Genomic DNA, 14,670 nt, shown 5'->3' with positions numbered 1-14,670 from the left:
ACATGCACTTTAGCAAGACTACCAATTAGGAAGTTGAAATAGATCTGGGGTGTGGGCACTGTGGGAGGGCAACAGATGAGCAGAAGGGAGAAAGGAGGGGAAAATACAGCAAAAGACGCTCTGTACATTTGTGATGCTGGAACAAGGAATCTTGAGGCGACTCATTTGGGCAGGGAAGGAAGAGGGAAAATGATGGAGGGGGATGACTCTGCTTAAGATGCCTTTGTATACGTAAAATGTCAAATGATAGAATGAAACACTCTTATACAACTTATCGGTGCTAATGAGACCATTGAACAAAGACTTCTGAGGAGTTGGATGGAGAGCTCTTCTTGGGAGAGGAATTAAACCAGGCTGATCCACCATAGCTCAGGGGACTAACACCCTCCCCACCAGAACTCCCTGTCTCCATACTTCCTATGGCCGGCCCAAGGGCGTTCACAGAGACGCTGGACCAGTGGCTGGGTGAGTCCCATTCTTCCCCTTTCTACAGGCGTGTGTGTGCACCGTGGCATCCTGCCCCAATCTAGGGGATCAGGTTTTGTTTTCCGTGCCCATTAAAGAATTAAAAGGCAAGGAGATGTTTCAGGGGCACAGAGTAAGTTGATTTGAAAGGGAAAGGAAAACCACGAAAGTAGCAGAAAGTCTCCATCAGGAGGGGATCCTAAGGAGGAGTCCAGTGGAGTTCTCTGGAAGAGTGGTTGTTATAGGATGGGGCTCCTCCCATAGTTCCCCTTTTAGGCTTTTGCATGGATTGCTTGATGGTTTGTGCACACGCCGCCCCACATCTCTTCATTGGTTGAGCAATCATCCAGGGCATTATGGGAAGAAGAAGCATTTGAGCCGAAGCCTGAGGCACCTTGGGAACAAGAAGAGCTACAATGAGGCATATGTTATATGTGTTACGGCCACTACTTTTTATCCCCATCTACCTACACCACCACCATTGTATTCATCTCAACAGGAACACAAACATGTTTTATTTTCCTGCTTATGAATTGTTGGATTGAAGCAAAGCTGCATCTACACCGGATGAAGACACCTCTGTGAGCCACCCTGGGAAAAGTGCCAAATGGGCTTTGGAGAATCTTCTAGAAAGAAGGGGCTGAGTGTCCACTAGCTTTGGGTGAAAAGAATCATAATAGATCCAAATGGATCCTTGATTATCCCTTCTTCTACCCCTGGAGGTAAAGGGAAGCCTTGTGGCTTGCTCTGATGAATAAAATGTGAGCGAAGGGAAAGGTGTCACTTCTGAGGAGGATAAGCTAAGGAACTGGTGACAAATGCTCCACAGCCTCTTCTCCATCATGGTGCAAGCCTGAAGCCTGAGTTTGACTCTGTAGCAGGGGAACCTCTCTTGGCCTGGATACCCAACGAACAGCACTGACATCAGCAGAGACCTCCTGTGAGTGGCAAGTCTTTGTTGTAAGCCATTTGGGGTTTGGGTTGTTTGCTCCTGCAGAATGACCTGTGCACCTGCCTAATCCACCTCTCCCATAACACCGTGTCAGAGCAACTTGTCAAAACAGGTGCTAAATTCCCAGCAATCCAGCTTAAAATGTGAAATGTCAGAAGGAAATGTTTATGTCTGGAGAGGTTTGTGGTCGGTGACATTTGTTGGCTCAGTTTTTTAACTTTCCATTGAATTTTTTCACTCTCTTCTCCATCCTGTCGATGACTATGGTCTCAAGGGGATTTTTTCCCCACTGTGCTTTAGAAAAATATTGAATACACAAAGCTAGAGTATCATCTTTCTTAAGAAGAAAAGGAATCAGAGAGATTCAAGGAACTCTGAAGTGCTTTCTCTTCCTAGAGAGGATCTTCCAGATTGAGATACACGCAGAATAAATATTTGGAAATGACGTGGGTAGGGCTGAGATGGAAATGTTCTCCACCGTAGCTCGCGGTTTCCTGCAGGCAGGGTTTGTTGGGTCAAGCTGTCTGCAGGACTTCCAGGTGGAACTGGGCTTAGGGCCATGGAAGTGTCCGCATTGTGTCTCAATTCCCTACCGCTTTCATTGGCCATCACAGACTCTCAGTCCTGAATGAGAAGCTCACATTATTATCTTGTTTGGTCCTCTTCACATCCTTGACATGTGAGAAATGGAGTCTCTGCATGACAAAGATGGAACCTGTGACTCTAAGAGAATGGTGCCCTTGTCCAGAATTAAAAAGAGATATTAAGAGAGAAAAGAGATATTAAGCCAAGATTCTCACTCAAGAATACCTCGTGTGTGTGTGTGTGTGTGTGTGTGTGTGTGTGTGTGTGTGTGTGTGTGTGTGTGTGTTCATCCCAGGGGCTTGAACTCAGGGCCTGGGTGCTGTCTCTAATCTTGGGGTGATTAGTTAAAGGCTAATGCTTTCCCACTTGAACCCCAGCTCCAATTTCTGGCTTTTTGGTAGTTCACTGGACATAAGAGTCTCATGGACTTCCCTGGCCGGGCTGGCTTAAGAACCACAATACTCGGGCTGGGAAGGTGGCTCAGTGGTAGAGCGCTTGCCTTGCATGCTCAAGGCCCTGGGTTTGATTCCTCAGCACCACATAAGCAAAAAGAAAAAAAGCCAGAAGTGGCGTTGTGGCTCAAGTGGTAGAGCACTAGCCTTGAGCTGAAGAGCTGAGGGACAGTGCCCAGGCCCAGAGTTCAGGACCCACGACCGGACCAAAAAAAAAAAAAAAAGAACCACAATACCCAGATCTCAGCTTCTTGAGTAGCTAGGATGACAGGGATGAGCCACCAGTTCCCAGCAGGAATGTATCACTTTTAACTTTCTATCATTTATTTGTATATCTTTATGATTCAAGATTGTAGAATGACTGGGTGAGGTAGATATAGCATATATTTTAATATACAGGAAGGCATGGAAAGGCCAGTGGGTATTTCCCATACTGTACAGATTTAAGAAGATGATATTAATTTCTTTGTTTCCTGGATTTTTGAGTTTGGGTATCAAAAGGTAATCCAGGTTGGCCTGGAACTCATGGTCCTCCTGCTTCTGTTTCTCCTGGTCCTGCCTCCTGAGTGCTGGGGTTACAGATGTGTCCCAACATGCACATCTAAAAAAAATAGCCTTTTGGTTGAATTTAAACAAATTTAACGTTCTAATTGGGTGCCAGTAATCCTAGCTACTCAGGAGACTGAGATCTGAGGATCAAGGCTTGAAGCCCGTCCAGGCAGGAGAATCTGTGAGACTCTTATCTCCAATGAACCGCCAAAAAATAGTTGGAAGTAGAAAGTGGAAGAGCATCAGCCTTGAGTAAAAAAAGTAAAAAAAAAAAAAAAAAAAGCTAAGACAGCTGGGCATTGGTGGCTCACGCCTGTCATCCTAGCTATTCAGGAGGCTGAGATCTGAGGATCACAGTTCAAAGCCAGCCCAGGCAGAAAACTCTGTGAGACTCTAATCTCCAATAAACCACTCAGAAAACCAGAAGTGGCGCTGTGGCTCAAGTGGTAGAGCACTCACCTTGAGATAAAGAGCTGAGGGACAGCACCCAAGCCCAGAGTTCAAGCCCCACAACTGGCTAAAAAATAAACAAATAAATAAACAAAAGCTGAGACATAGCACCCAGGCCCTGAGTTTAAGTTCTGTGTCTAAGAGTATTTCAATTAATACCAAGTGTCTACAAACCTTACTTCCTTGTTAACACGTCTGTGTGGGTCAGGGAGAAGTCTGTGGTCACCACATGAATGTGGCCATCTCCTCATATCCTCAGATCCCAATTTCTCTTCTCTAGCCTTTCTTCCCTGGAGAGACAGATTTTTGTAGGCAAGCAGAATGCCCTCCATCGAGACCTCTGCACATGCAAATGTTTTAATTGGGGCAAGTAGGTCACTTACAGAAAGAGGACACCTATTTTCGGCAACATTTAAAATATATTGTGATGAGTCAAGGCTAATGCAAGGTGAGCCCTTCTCTGTTCCACCTTCTGCCTGGCCTCCTCAGTTCATCTGCGGATTAAAAACTGGGTCTCTGACATTGATCAAGATATATTGTACTCATACACTGACATGTTGCATTGAACCCCTGTGTGCAACTGCTTAATTATATATATATATATATATATATATATATATATATATATATATATATATATATATATATATATATATATAAATGTAAACTGGCTCTTTGAACAGTTAGTTGACAATCTGGTAAACAGCTCATGTATAGTGCCACCAAGCTTTTCCTAAGTTTTTGTGCCTCTTCAGAAGGGAGTGCAAGTTGGGCAGTGGTGGCTCACTCCTGTCATTCCAGCTATTCAGGAAGCTGAGATCTGAGGATCACGGTTCAAAGCCAGCCCAGGCAAGAAAGCCCAGTAAACTCTTAACTCCAATGAATTAACCAAAAAAGCCAGAAGTAGAGCTGTGGCTTAAGTGTTAGAGTGCTAGCATTGAGCAAAAAAGGTTCAGGGAGAGTGCCCAAGCCCTGTGTTCAGCCCCAGGACAGTCATTCTCCCCCACTACCACCATAAAAGAAAAGAAAAAATAAAGAAAATAGGAGTTAAGGAAGGAGACAAGGTGAGTTCCTAGGTCTCTGCCCCTTGTTCTCTGGGGATTTCAAGTTAACCACACCCTCTGCCTCCATTTAATCTCACAGGGTTATCCCTGGGGATATGGTAGATCCTTTTGTCCCCAGATTCATGGCTCATTATCCAAGAATAAAGATCAGCCCCACAAGACCTTCAGTCCACATGCTGTCAACACAAATGCAGACAACTGGTAAACCTCTCTTCTGGAAGGCCTTCTAGAAAGAAGCTCTGCTCAGCTTCTTCCTTATGATCATAAGTCTTTTAAGGATTTGAGGCTCACAGTGAGGAGATGATTCAGACACTAAGGAGAAAGGGAGATCTCCAGTTATTTTAAGTCATTTTGGTCTGGTGAGAAACACCCAGCAGGATTTGTTTTCATCTCTTTATGACAAACAGTGATGGTAATCCTTTCTATGATTATGCCATCAGGTTTCCTTAAAGGGTTCTGGGAGACATGCTGCCCATTTTCTTCAAGTTGAGGGAAAGGATGGCTGGTGTGAAGGGTGGAGGCAATAGAGGAAGGAGGTGTGGGTAGACTCGAAAAGGTCCACTGTGTCCATACATACCCCAAGCTCAACCACACGGGAGCATGAGGAAGTGTCATCTTCCTGAGAGCTGGACCTGGATGTGCCATCAAATTTGGGAACTATGTCCAGTGGACAGCACCGTCACACGCACGTTAGTCTTCTTTCCTTTGGATCTTCTAATGATTTATGTGTATCTATTGCTGCTAATTTCTGAAAGCTTGCTAATAGCCCAACCTCATTCTTTTCTGGCACCATTCTGGTTATTTTACGTATTTTTAAGCCAAATAAACAACATATATGTATATGCATACGTCTGTATGCTTCCATATGTATTTGTGAACATGCATGTTAACTTATATGTATATATGTATATGCACATGCCCATTTATATGTACTTGCATGTGCATATACATATATACTCATACACATATACATTTATACATGGACATATCTATATATACCTATGTGTAGGTGTATACATGTGTGTACAGACATAAAGATGGTGCATTCAAGGCAGATTGCATGAGGAACTTACCTCATTCAATATAAAAATTTCATGCCAATTGTGTATGTCTGTTTTGATATGGGTATTATATCAACACCTCCATTTCTAAAACATTTCATACATTTCTTCACTTGTGTGTTCTTTGCTTACACTTCCATCTGCCTATAATCCCCTTCAATTTTTCTTAGAGCAGAATTATCCAAAAATCCTATTGAGAACTCTCAAAACCCCTTAGAATTCATTCCTTTCACTCTCAGTGGGCCAATAGCCGACATTTAGTAGCTTTGTGGGTGACACTTGAATGCCATTTGTGTTTGGTTTTGTGCATCTGCTTCTTAATTGAGATGCATCTTAGAATGACCAAGGAAGCTTTAAACAAATCAAAATCATTTGCATCAGGCTCTGGATCAACTGGATCAGACTCTCTTGAGGTGTGGTCCAGGCAATGCATTTGAATAAAAACAAGATCAGCAAAAAATAACAACAAAAACAGAAGCCCTCCTGAGTAACTCTAGTGTGTGTCCAGCACCAAGTTAGTCCAGTTATGGTGTTAACAGGCCAAATGCTAACCCTCGCATATAGCATTTATCTTGTTCACAGTGACAATCTAACCTATTGCCTCTTTAAAAACCCTTATATCAGAGCTTAAAAGCAAAGTCACTTGTCATAAGTCAGAGGAGACACAAATAATAGAACCAGTTACCATTACTTGGATGAGTATAACACACAGATCCTCCTCATATATCATGACAAGATTCTTTTGCTTTGTGATGGTCATTTATGATTCCAAATTGTGGACTGGGGAAATTAGACATGGGCCACTCAAATCAATAATCAGGATGGAAGTTGGGTTCATAAAAACTAGGCTGTCTGACCATAGGAAGGAATAAAGGTGAGTCGTGCGTAGGACAGGTCTTCAGGAACACAGGATTTGAAACTACAGAGTCATCTCCTGTAGGAGGGAAAGGTTGATTGTGAAGGCCAATATAAGATCCCCTTTCAATGTGAAGGAGTGGCCAGAGCAGGTGAGGAATAGAGATAAATAGCAGAAATAAAGCTTCCAGCAGGTAGGCAACTCATGTCAGATAAGTCAAGGGATGATTATAGAAAATCTAGACCCTATTCGTGGCTTTGAGGTTGAACTGCTATATCAAACACAACATGCTCAGTTTAAATTTTAATTTAAAACATAAAACTTTTTTTTAGTATAGGTATGTCTCTATTTTTTTAGTGCATGATATCCACTGGTGAAACTAGTGAGCGACTCCTGGCCATTTATCCAATAGAACACAAACAAGGCCATACTAAAGCCACCAGCACAACCATGTTCATTGCAGCATTGTGTACCAGAGCCAAGATATGGAATCAGCTCAGATGCCCCTCAGTGGACAAATGGCTTAAGAAAATGTGGTATATATACACAATGGAATTCTATGCTTTCACCAGAATGAATGATGTACCATTCATAAGGAAATGGAAAGACTTGGGAAAAAATTATATTAAGTGAAGTAAGCTAGATCCAAAGAAACATAGGTTACAGGGTTTCTCTCATTTGTGGTGACTAGAATGTGCCTATAAATCTACAAGTAAACACACTGGGTGGTAAAAGACAAAAAATACATTGAGCCATGATAAATTAAACAGGTCTCTAGGCATTCACACAAAGTGAGACCCAAGGAGGATAATGTTAAGAGAGGATCACTTGGGCACAATAGCTATGTGTATCTGACCATATAAAATTATATTTATTGAAATGAACTCCAGGGAATGGAAACAAGAGGGTTTTTTTCTTTTTCCTCCTCTTTGTTGCTGTTTTTGTTCTTATTACTTTTGTCTTGTTTGTTTGTTTATCTGTCTTTGGGAGGGCAAGGGGGGGCACAGACATGGAGAGACAAAGGGTGAACAAATGCAGCAGTGGTGCTCACTGCCCACTTAATGGACAATGACCTCTACAACTTGTGGGTGGGGATGGGAAGGAAAAACTGGGAGAAAGTAAGGGAAAGAGTGACATTGTTCCAAAGCAATGTACTCTTTACCTGACTTATAAAACGTTGATCCTCTGTACAGCAGCTTTATAATAAGCATAAATAAATTTTTAAAAATACTGGTGAGCTGGTGGAATGGGAGGAACTGTTCGGTAAATTCACTCCTGATGGTCAAATCCTTCCTGCAGGAGATCCTTCCTCTCTTCTTCATGTGTTTCACGTCCAGCTGGCTGTACCATCTTCTAGCTGCTTCCAATCTCATCAATTCAAATATCCTAGGAATTCTATTAGTAACAGATGGGCTCGAACACTTAGTTGTGGGAGTCTAGCTTCATTTTTCCAGTGAGAGGAAGTTAAAAAAAATAAAGACAAGAGCAATGCTGAGCTGAAATCAGATCTGGCGGAGTATCTAACATTTACTTACGCAAATTTTTATATAATTCTGTGGGGAAAAAATAAGAGATTAATTTTTTTGCCATGGATTTCCATGTATAAATCTGAAGGAATGATTCTGTTATAATATATTTTACATTTCTACTGGTGACAAAAGGCCTTTTACACCACAGGACTCTTTAATCAAGACAAATGGACAGAAACGATGTTTCTCTTTCTATTGATTTAGCACTAAAATTTCCATCTGATCAAAGCTCATAGGAGTTTAGCTTTAACCTCTGTCAGTTATTTATAAGGAAACCCTAGACTCCTTTGGGAAATGTTGGTACAAGGAACACTAGAAGGTACAAGGTGTCATAAAAAAGACTTTCATGTGCTAATAGGGATACATAAAAAGGACCCAGGGGTGATATTGTCCTGGAAAGGAACACATTTCATCAGTGAAATACACAAGTTCATTGAATACAGAAAAGAGTATTCCAGAACAAAATAATTAAAATAGGCTGGGTACTGGTGGCTCATGCTTAAAATCCTAACTACTCAGAGACTGAGATCTGAGGATCACTGTTCAAAGCCTGCCCAGGTAGAAAACTTTGTGAGATTCTTATCTCCAATTGACTGATTAACAACAAACAAATGAATAAAAAAGAGCTGGATGTGGAGCTGTGGCTCAAGTGGTAGAGTGCCAGCCTTGAGCACTGGCTAGCACTCTAAAGAAGAATATGAAGCCTTGAGTTCAAGCCCCAGTACCAGCACAAATAACAACAACAACAACAACAACCCCCATGCTATTATTTCAAAAATTAGTTCTTTATGTTGATTTTCCAATAGAAACAGTAGGTGAGGCGGCCCATAACTCTAAGTAACAAAGAAATCTTTTTGTTGTTGGTGGTGGTTATGGGGCTTGAACTCAGGGCCTGGGTATTGTTCCTGAGCTTTTTCTACTCAAAGCTAGTGTTCTACTACTTTGGGCCACAATATCACTTCTGGTTTTCTGTTGGTTAATTAGAGAAAAGAGTCTCATGAACCTTCCTGCCTGGACTGGCTTTGAACCATGATCCTCAGATCTCAGCCTCCTGAATAGCTAGTGGCATGAACCACCGATGCCTAGCAAGAAAACTTTTCTGTTATATAACACAGCTAATATGGGTAGAACACATATGAACAAATAGAAAAATCATCATTATGATACCACTCAGGAGGAGGATTATTAAGTGGTATGTAAACAATTCAGCATATCGTTTATGGGGGAACTGGGTGTTTTCACATTGATGGATTACTCCACCATCTTGTTTGAAGATTGAGGGAGGGAAAACTGAACTCTATGTGGAATGGTCAACTGCCATTGTTGGATGTCATTAGTGACTAACACGGGGTCAATCCAGTGTTTTGCCATCTGACTATGATGCATTGTGAAGCCCACAGAATCACAGAAACAAAACGCTGGCCGATGTTTTCTATGTTAACCTCTCCATGTTCAGCGCTTACTGCCAGTTTGTAAAAGCCCAAAAAAGACCACAAAGAACATAGTCACATAAATCAGCTTCTTAGGTTTTGTTTTTTTTTTCCCTCCAGTCATTTGGCATTCTGCAAAAGGCAGGGTGGGAAGAAGACAGACTGTAACAAATGAAGAGAAAAGAAAATGAGATGCACAATTGTGGGTCTGGTTGGTTCCTTGATTTGATCAGAGGATACAGCTGCAGAAGAGACTTTACAGGTAATTGAGGAAATCTGTGGTTGAATAGGGCTTTGTTTTTTTTTTTTTTTAGAGAAAACTATACATTACTAGCTTTAGGATATTCACAGTATGACCCCATTTTGGTAATATTTATATATTTTATTTTGGTATATCTATAAATATATTAAAATATATACTATAAATATATAAATATGTAAAACATATTATATAATATATAAATATATAAAACATATATATATATATATATATATATATATATATATATATATTGAGCATATGATGGAAATGATTTTATAGACTCATCCATAGAGGACAAATAGTGCATCATCTATAAACCTTACTCTACAGGGGTTAAATACTGAAACAGTTTCTTACTATGTGTTTTTTAATTTTCTCTAGGAATCAGACAGCTTTTGACATGCCGAAAACCTATTTGTAATTTAAAAAGTTCAAAGTTAACGATTGGATTTTTATTTTATTTTTTTACTTTCCAGAACTTTGACAGTAGGTTTTTTGAGCTGGATATGTTTGACTTCGAATTTCTGAAAGGCTCAGAAAAACATGTTCTTTTTCTTTTTGATTCCCCAAAGTTTCCAAACCTAACCTAGAAGAAACCCTTTCGAAATCTCTTGAGTAAACTCCGCTTTCACTGAACTTTTGATCCCACTAGAAGCAATGTTTGTAAAGAGAAATCTTTGCTTCTCCTTACAAATTCAGTCTGATGTCAGATCAAAGAAATCCTGGTAAACATTGGGGCGAAACGTTTCAAGTTCAAGATAAATTTCTAATTTGAACTTCTGAAGAAGTTTAGAAGCTTTGCCACAACTATAACAAGAGCTTCAGGAGACAGAAGGAAAGATAAGTTTCATAGTGGCAGGAAGCACTCTTGTAAATGTATCCAAAGTCTTCATGGGCTGTTTTAAATGTAGTTAATAATGGCTGGACACTGAGAAAAGGCTGTGACTGGATTCAGAAATGCGAAAATGAATCACAGATTTCAGATCTAGGCAAATCTTTCTGGGTGGGTAATGATTTTTGTTTTGTTTTATTTTATTTTTTGCTGGTCCTGGGGCTTGAACTCAGGGCCCTGAGCTTTTGTGCCCAAGGTTACTGCTCTACCACTTGAGTCACAGCTCCACTACCCACTTTCTGGTGGTTCATTGGAGATAAGATTCTCATAGTTTTCCACTTTCTGGTGGTTCACTGGAGATAAGAGTCTCATAGTTTTCCATGGGTCTTTTGGAAAATTGTCTCTGTCTGTCTGTCTGACTGTCTATATGTATATGTATATATTGTTAATGAAAATAAGTCCTTAGTGGTCTGAGAGACATTTAGCAAGGGACTTTCCAACCTCCTTTCTAATTTCTTCCCATTTCCTTCTGCTAGAAACTAGAAAACTAAAATTCACCTCCCAGATTCTCTTGTACTTAGAGTTGTCCATGTGATGCAGGCCAAGGAGGTCTTAGGGTCTTACTTCCTGCAAGTGTCATGCTGGGGAATGCAACAGCAATGAATAAAGATGGCCAAACAGAAAAGGGAGAAGGAGAAGGAAGGAGGAGGAGGAAGAGGAGGAGGAGGACGAGGAGGAGGAGGAGGAGGACAAGGAGGAGGAGGAGGAGGACAAGGAGGAAGAGGAGGAGGAGGAGGAGGAAGAGGAGGAGGAGGAGGAGCAGCCATCATTGTGGTCTTTCCTTGTCAGAAATAAACCATCTAATCTCTCACCTCTCACCTTCCATGTTTATTGGGAGTTTTCTTTCCCCTGGACAAAAATCATGACCACTGACTTTGGTAACTGACCTTCTGCTGTCTCCAGAGGCTCTCTAGAAAAGGCTGTCAAGGGGAAGCAAATGTTCAGTAAACATGTGTTATGTCCCCACTGTGTGCCACATGCACAGAGGACAGAGGCTGAAGGAGAGATACTTGTCCATACAAGGCTGTCCATCCAAATAAAGGAGGCCTACACAGAAAGGACAAGTAAGAAGAGCAAGACCGGAGTGACCATTTGTTCTATTTAAATGCTGTTCCCCATTCACATGCATTGATAGCCTATTGCACCTATATCAAGGAGATTGGTTTTGTGGGTGTCGGGCAGGAGGAAAGCCTGTTTCCAGGAGAGTTTCCTGGAAGTTTCATTGCTGTCATAAGAACGGACGTAATTAGGCATGCTACATTTCCTCCAGATGTGCCCAGCAGCAGCTGCTCTGGGAAGACAGCTCTGCCCCTCCCTCCATGGCCTCTCTGCAGCTGCAAACCAGCATGCCACCAATCGGGAGGGAGGTGAGGATTTCCCACTCACAGAAATGTTAGCGGTGCCCCACAAACACATGCCAGTGCTGATAGGCCATCCCTCGGCTCCACATCCTAACACCGAGTAGAGCTGCCTCGGTGGTCTGTTCTTAGTGTGCGTGTGTTTTTATTTACAAAGGGGTTCCAAGTCAGCATGTGGGTCTGTGAGTCCCATGCATCTGGATTCATCTGGATTCATGTCACCCTCCCCCCATCATTCTTCCCTTCCCCTCTTCCAACCCATCTATCTCCTCAACTTTCCTCGTTCTGTTTCCCTAGTTCCGTTTCCTCTTGGCCCTTGTCTTGTTTTTGATGCTTTCATTACATCAAATATCATACATCGGAGAGTACAACTGCATTCAACCATCCTTCTTCTCTTTATTTGTCCCAGAGTTTGGAAACATACTAAGAAAATGCAATTTCTTTAGATACCAGCAAAAAAAAGATCTGAAAGACACTAGCTTAGCTTACTGCATTTCAGAGGCCCATGGAAGAGTCTTTCATATATCTATATCTATATAATATGCAATAATGCATATATGTATAAAATACAATACATATTAAATGTATTTATTTTTCCTTAGGTAGTTGTACAGAGGAGTTGCCCTTCAACAAAGTCGTTTATCAATACAGTGCCTCTTGAGCAATGTGACTCCTCTTCAATATTCTTACCCATCCCTTCTCTCACTTTTCTTCATTTTTAGGTTATGTCTTGAATTAGTTTTTGCCAGCTAACAAAGCAGTTAATGTATACAGTGCATCTTGATCCATATCATCTCTTCAACATCTTCCCCCTCCCTCTTCTACCCATCCCTTCCTTTATTTTTCTCAGTTCCATGGCATAGACAAGGCACTGTGTAAGATTTGTGCTAACTGATAGCAAAATAAAGAACACCTGGTTGTCAAACTGTTCAGATGTCTTCTAGCAACATATGTGTCTTCTGGGTTTGATTGTGACCGTAGACATATTCCCTTCACCTCATTCTTTTCAAATTCCTTTGACAACTCTGATGAACCATGCTCTGGACATGTTGGCCAAGTCTTCCTAATTTTCATAAACAAAGCATCTATACTCATAGCAAGACAAAAGAGAAAGCTAAGCTCAAGTCAGTCCTCAAGCCACAGCTCCTTTGCCAACTTATTCATATGGCTCACATCTTAGGAGAGAGCCAAGATGGTCCTGTCCTTGATCCTCCAGGGAGCTAGATTTCCTCCTTGAAATCATTACTGGAAGGTTTTGCTGTAAATGGGCTTTTCCCCCAGGACCCAAGATTTGAGCTGTGCAGAGAAATCTCTAAGTTCATGGCACAGATGTAGCGGAGAAAGGGCAAAGGTAGAGAGTAAAGAACAAGACAAATGGGAAGCATACAGCCAAGTACTCCAGTAGTAATTATGCAGAAAAGCCTAACTTTTTGAGTCTCCCAAGCTGCCCATAAGTGCAAATTCTCTCCTTCTAAATCTTTAGTAGTGGATCTCTGGGCTTCCGTGATCCTGGTGGGTGTTGGCACTGGTTTCTATTTCTGTTTCAAGTCAGTTTTGTTAATTGGTCAGGAAGTGCAGTACATCCTATAGAAATGATATTATGCACGCTGCATTAAAATGGAAGCGTTTCTGGTAACCCTGGAAATCCACAGAAGAACCCAAGCTCTCAGCGTCAAGTAGGCTTCTGTCTAAAATAGCTTGAGATGGCAAATCTCTGAAAGTTACATTGAGGAGAAGTCATACACCCTTGTAAAATTTGATTTTTCCCTGTAGAATTCTAATGTTCGTCAGGTACCAGGGCCTCATGCCTATACCCCTAGCTACTTAGGAGGCTGAGATCTGAGGATGGATGTTTGAGGCCAGTGTGGCAGGGAAGTCAGTGAGACTATTATTTCCAATTAACCAGCAAACAGATGGAGATGGATCTGTGGCTCAAGTGGTACAGCACCAGCCTTGAGTGAAAATGCTAAAGGATGATGTCTAAGCTCCAGTGCACCTACCCACACGTACCCACACACACTTTTTTGTTTGTCAGTCATGGGGCTTGAACTCAGGTCCTGGGCCCTGTCCCAGAGCTTTTTGTTTAAGGCTAGTGCTCTACTACTTTGAGCCACAGCACCACTTCTGGTCCTCCAGTGGTTAATTGGAGGTAAGAGTCTCATGGAGTTTCCTGTCTGGGCTGGCTTCAAAATCTCAGCCTCCTTGAGTAGCTAGGATTATAGGTGTGAGCCACAGACACCTGGCTCACAGAATTTTTTTTTAATTAAATTATTTTTAAAGGGACACATATAAACATCAAGCCTGTATGCACCACTGGGTAAGCATGGGATTTCTCTACACATGCGTACATTGCATCGTAAGATACCAAACCTTCTCATGGCTACAAGAATCTTTCCTGGTACTTTTTCACAGCCCTCTCCCTCTCCCCTCCCCCAACCCCATGTCATCTCTCCCTCACCATCCTAAAACCGTTCCTGACAGTCAATGACCTGCTTTCTTTCTTTTGTTTAGGTCCGAGATGGGGACTTGAACTCAGTACCTGATGCTTTTGCTTATGGTGAGTGTTCTACCAATGGAGCCACACCTCCAACCTCTGCGCTTATACATATACATATATACATATACACATATATACATATACCTACATATATATATATATATATATATATATATATAATTTCATAAGGTTTTCCTATCAGTGGACTCCTACAATGCCTGGCTGGTCTGAGCCAGATGGACAGGTGTATAACTCTGAAGGATCAGCA

This window comes from Dipodomys spectabilis, unplaced genomic scaffold, assembly GCF_019054845.1.
Source record: "Dipodomys spectabilis isolate Male_0828 unplaced genomic scaffold, ASM1905484v1 ptg000219l, whole genome shotgun sequence".
NCBI classification, from domain to species: Eukaryota; Metazoa; Chordata; class Mammalia; order Rodentia; family Heteromyidae; genus Dipodomys; species Dipodomys spectabilis.
This window is presented reverse-complemented; position numbering follows the sequence as displayed.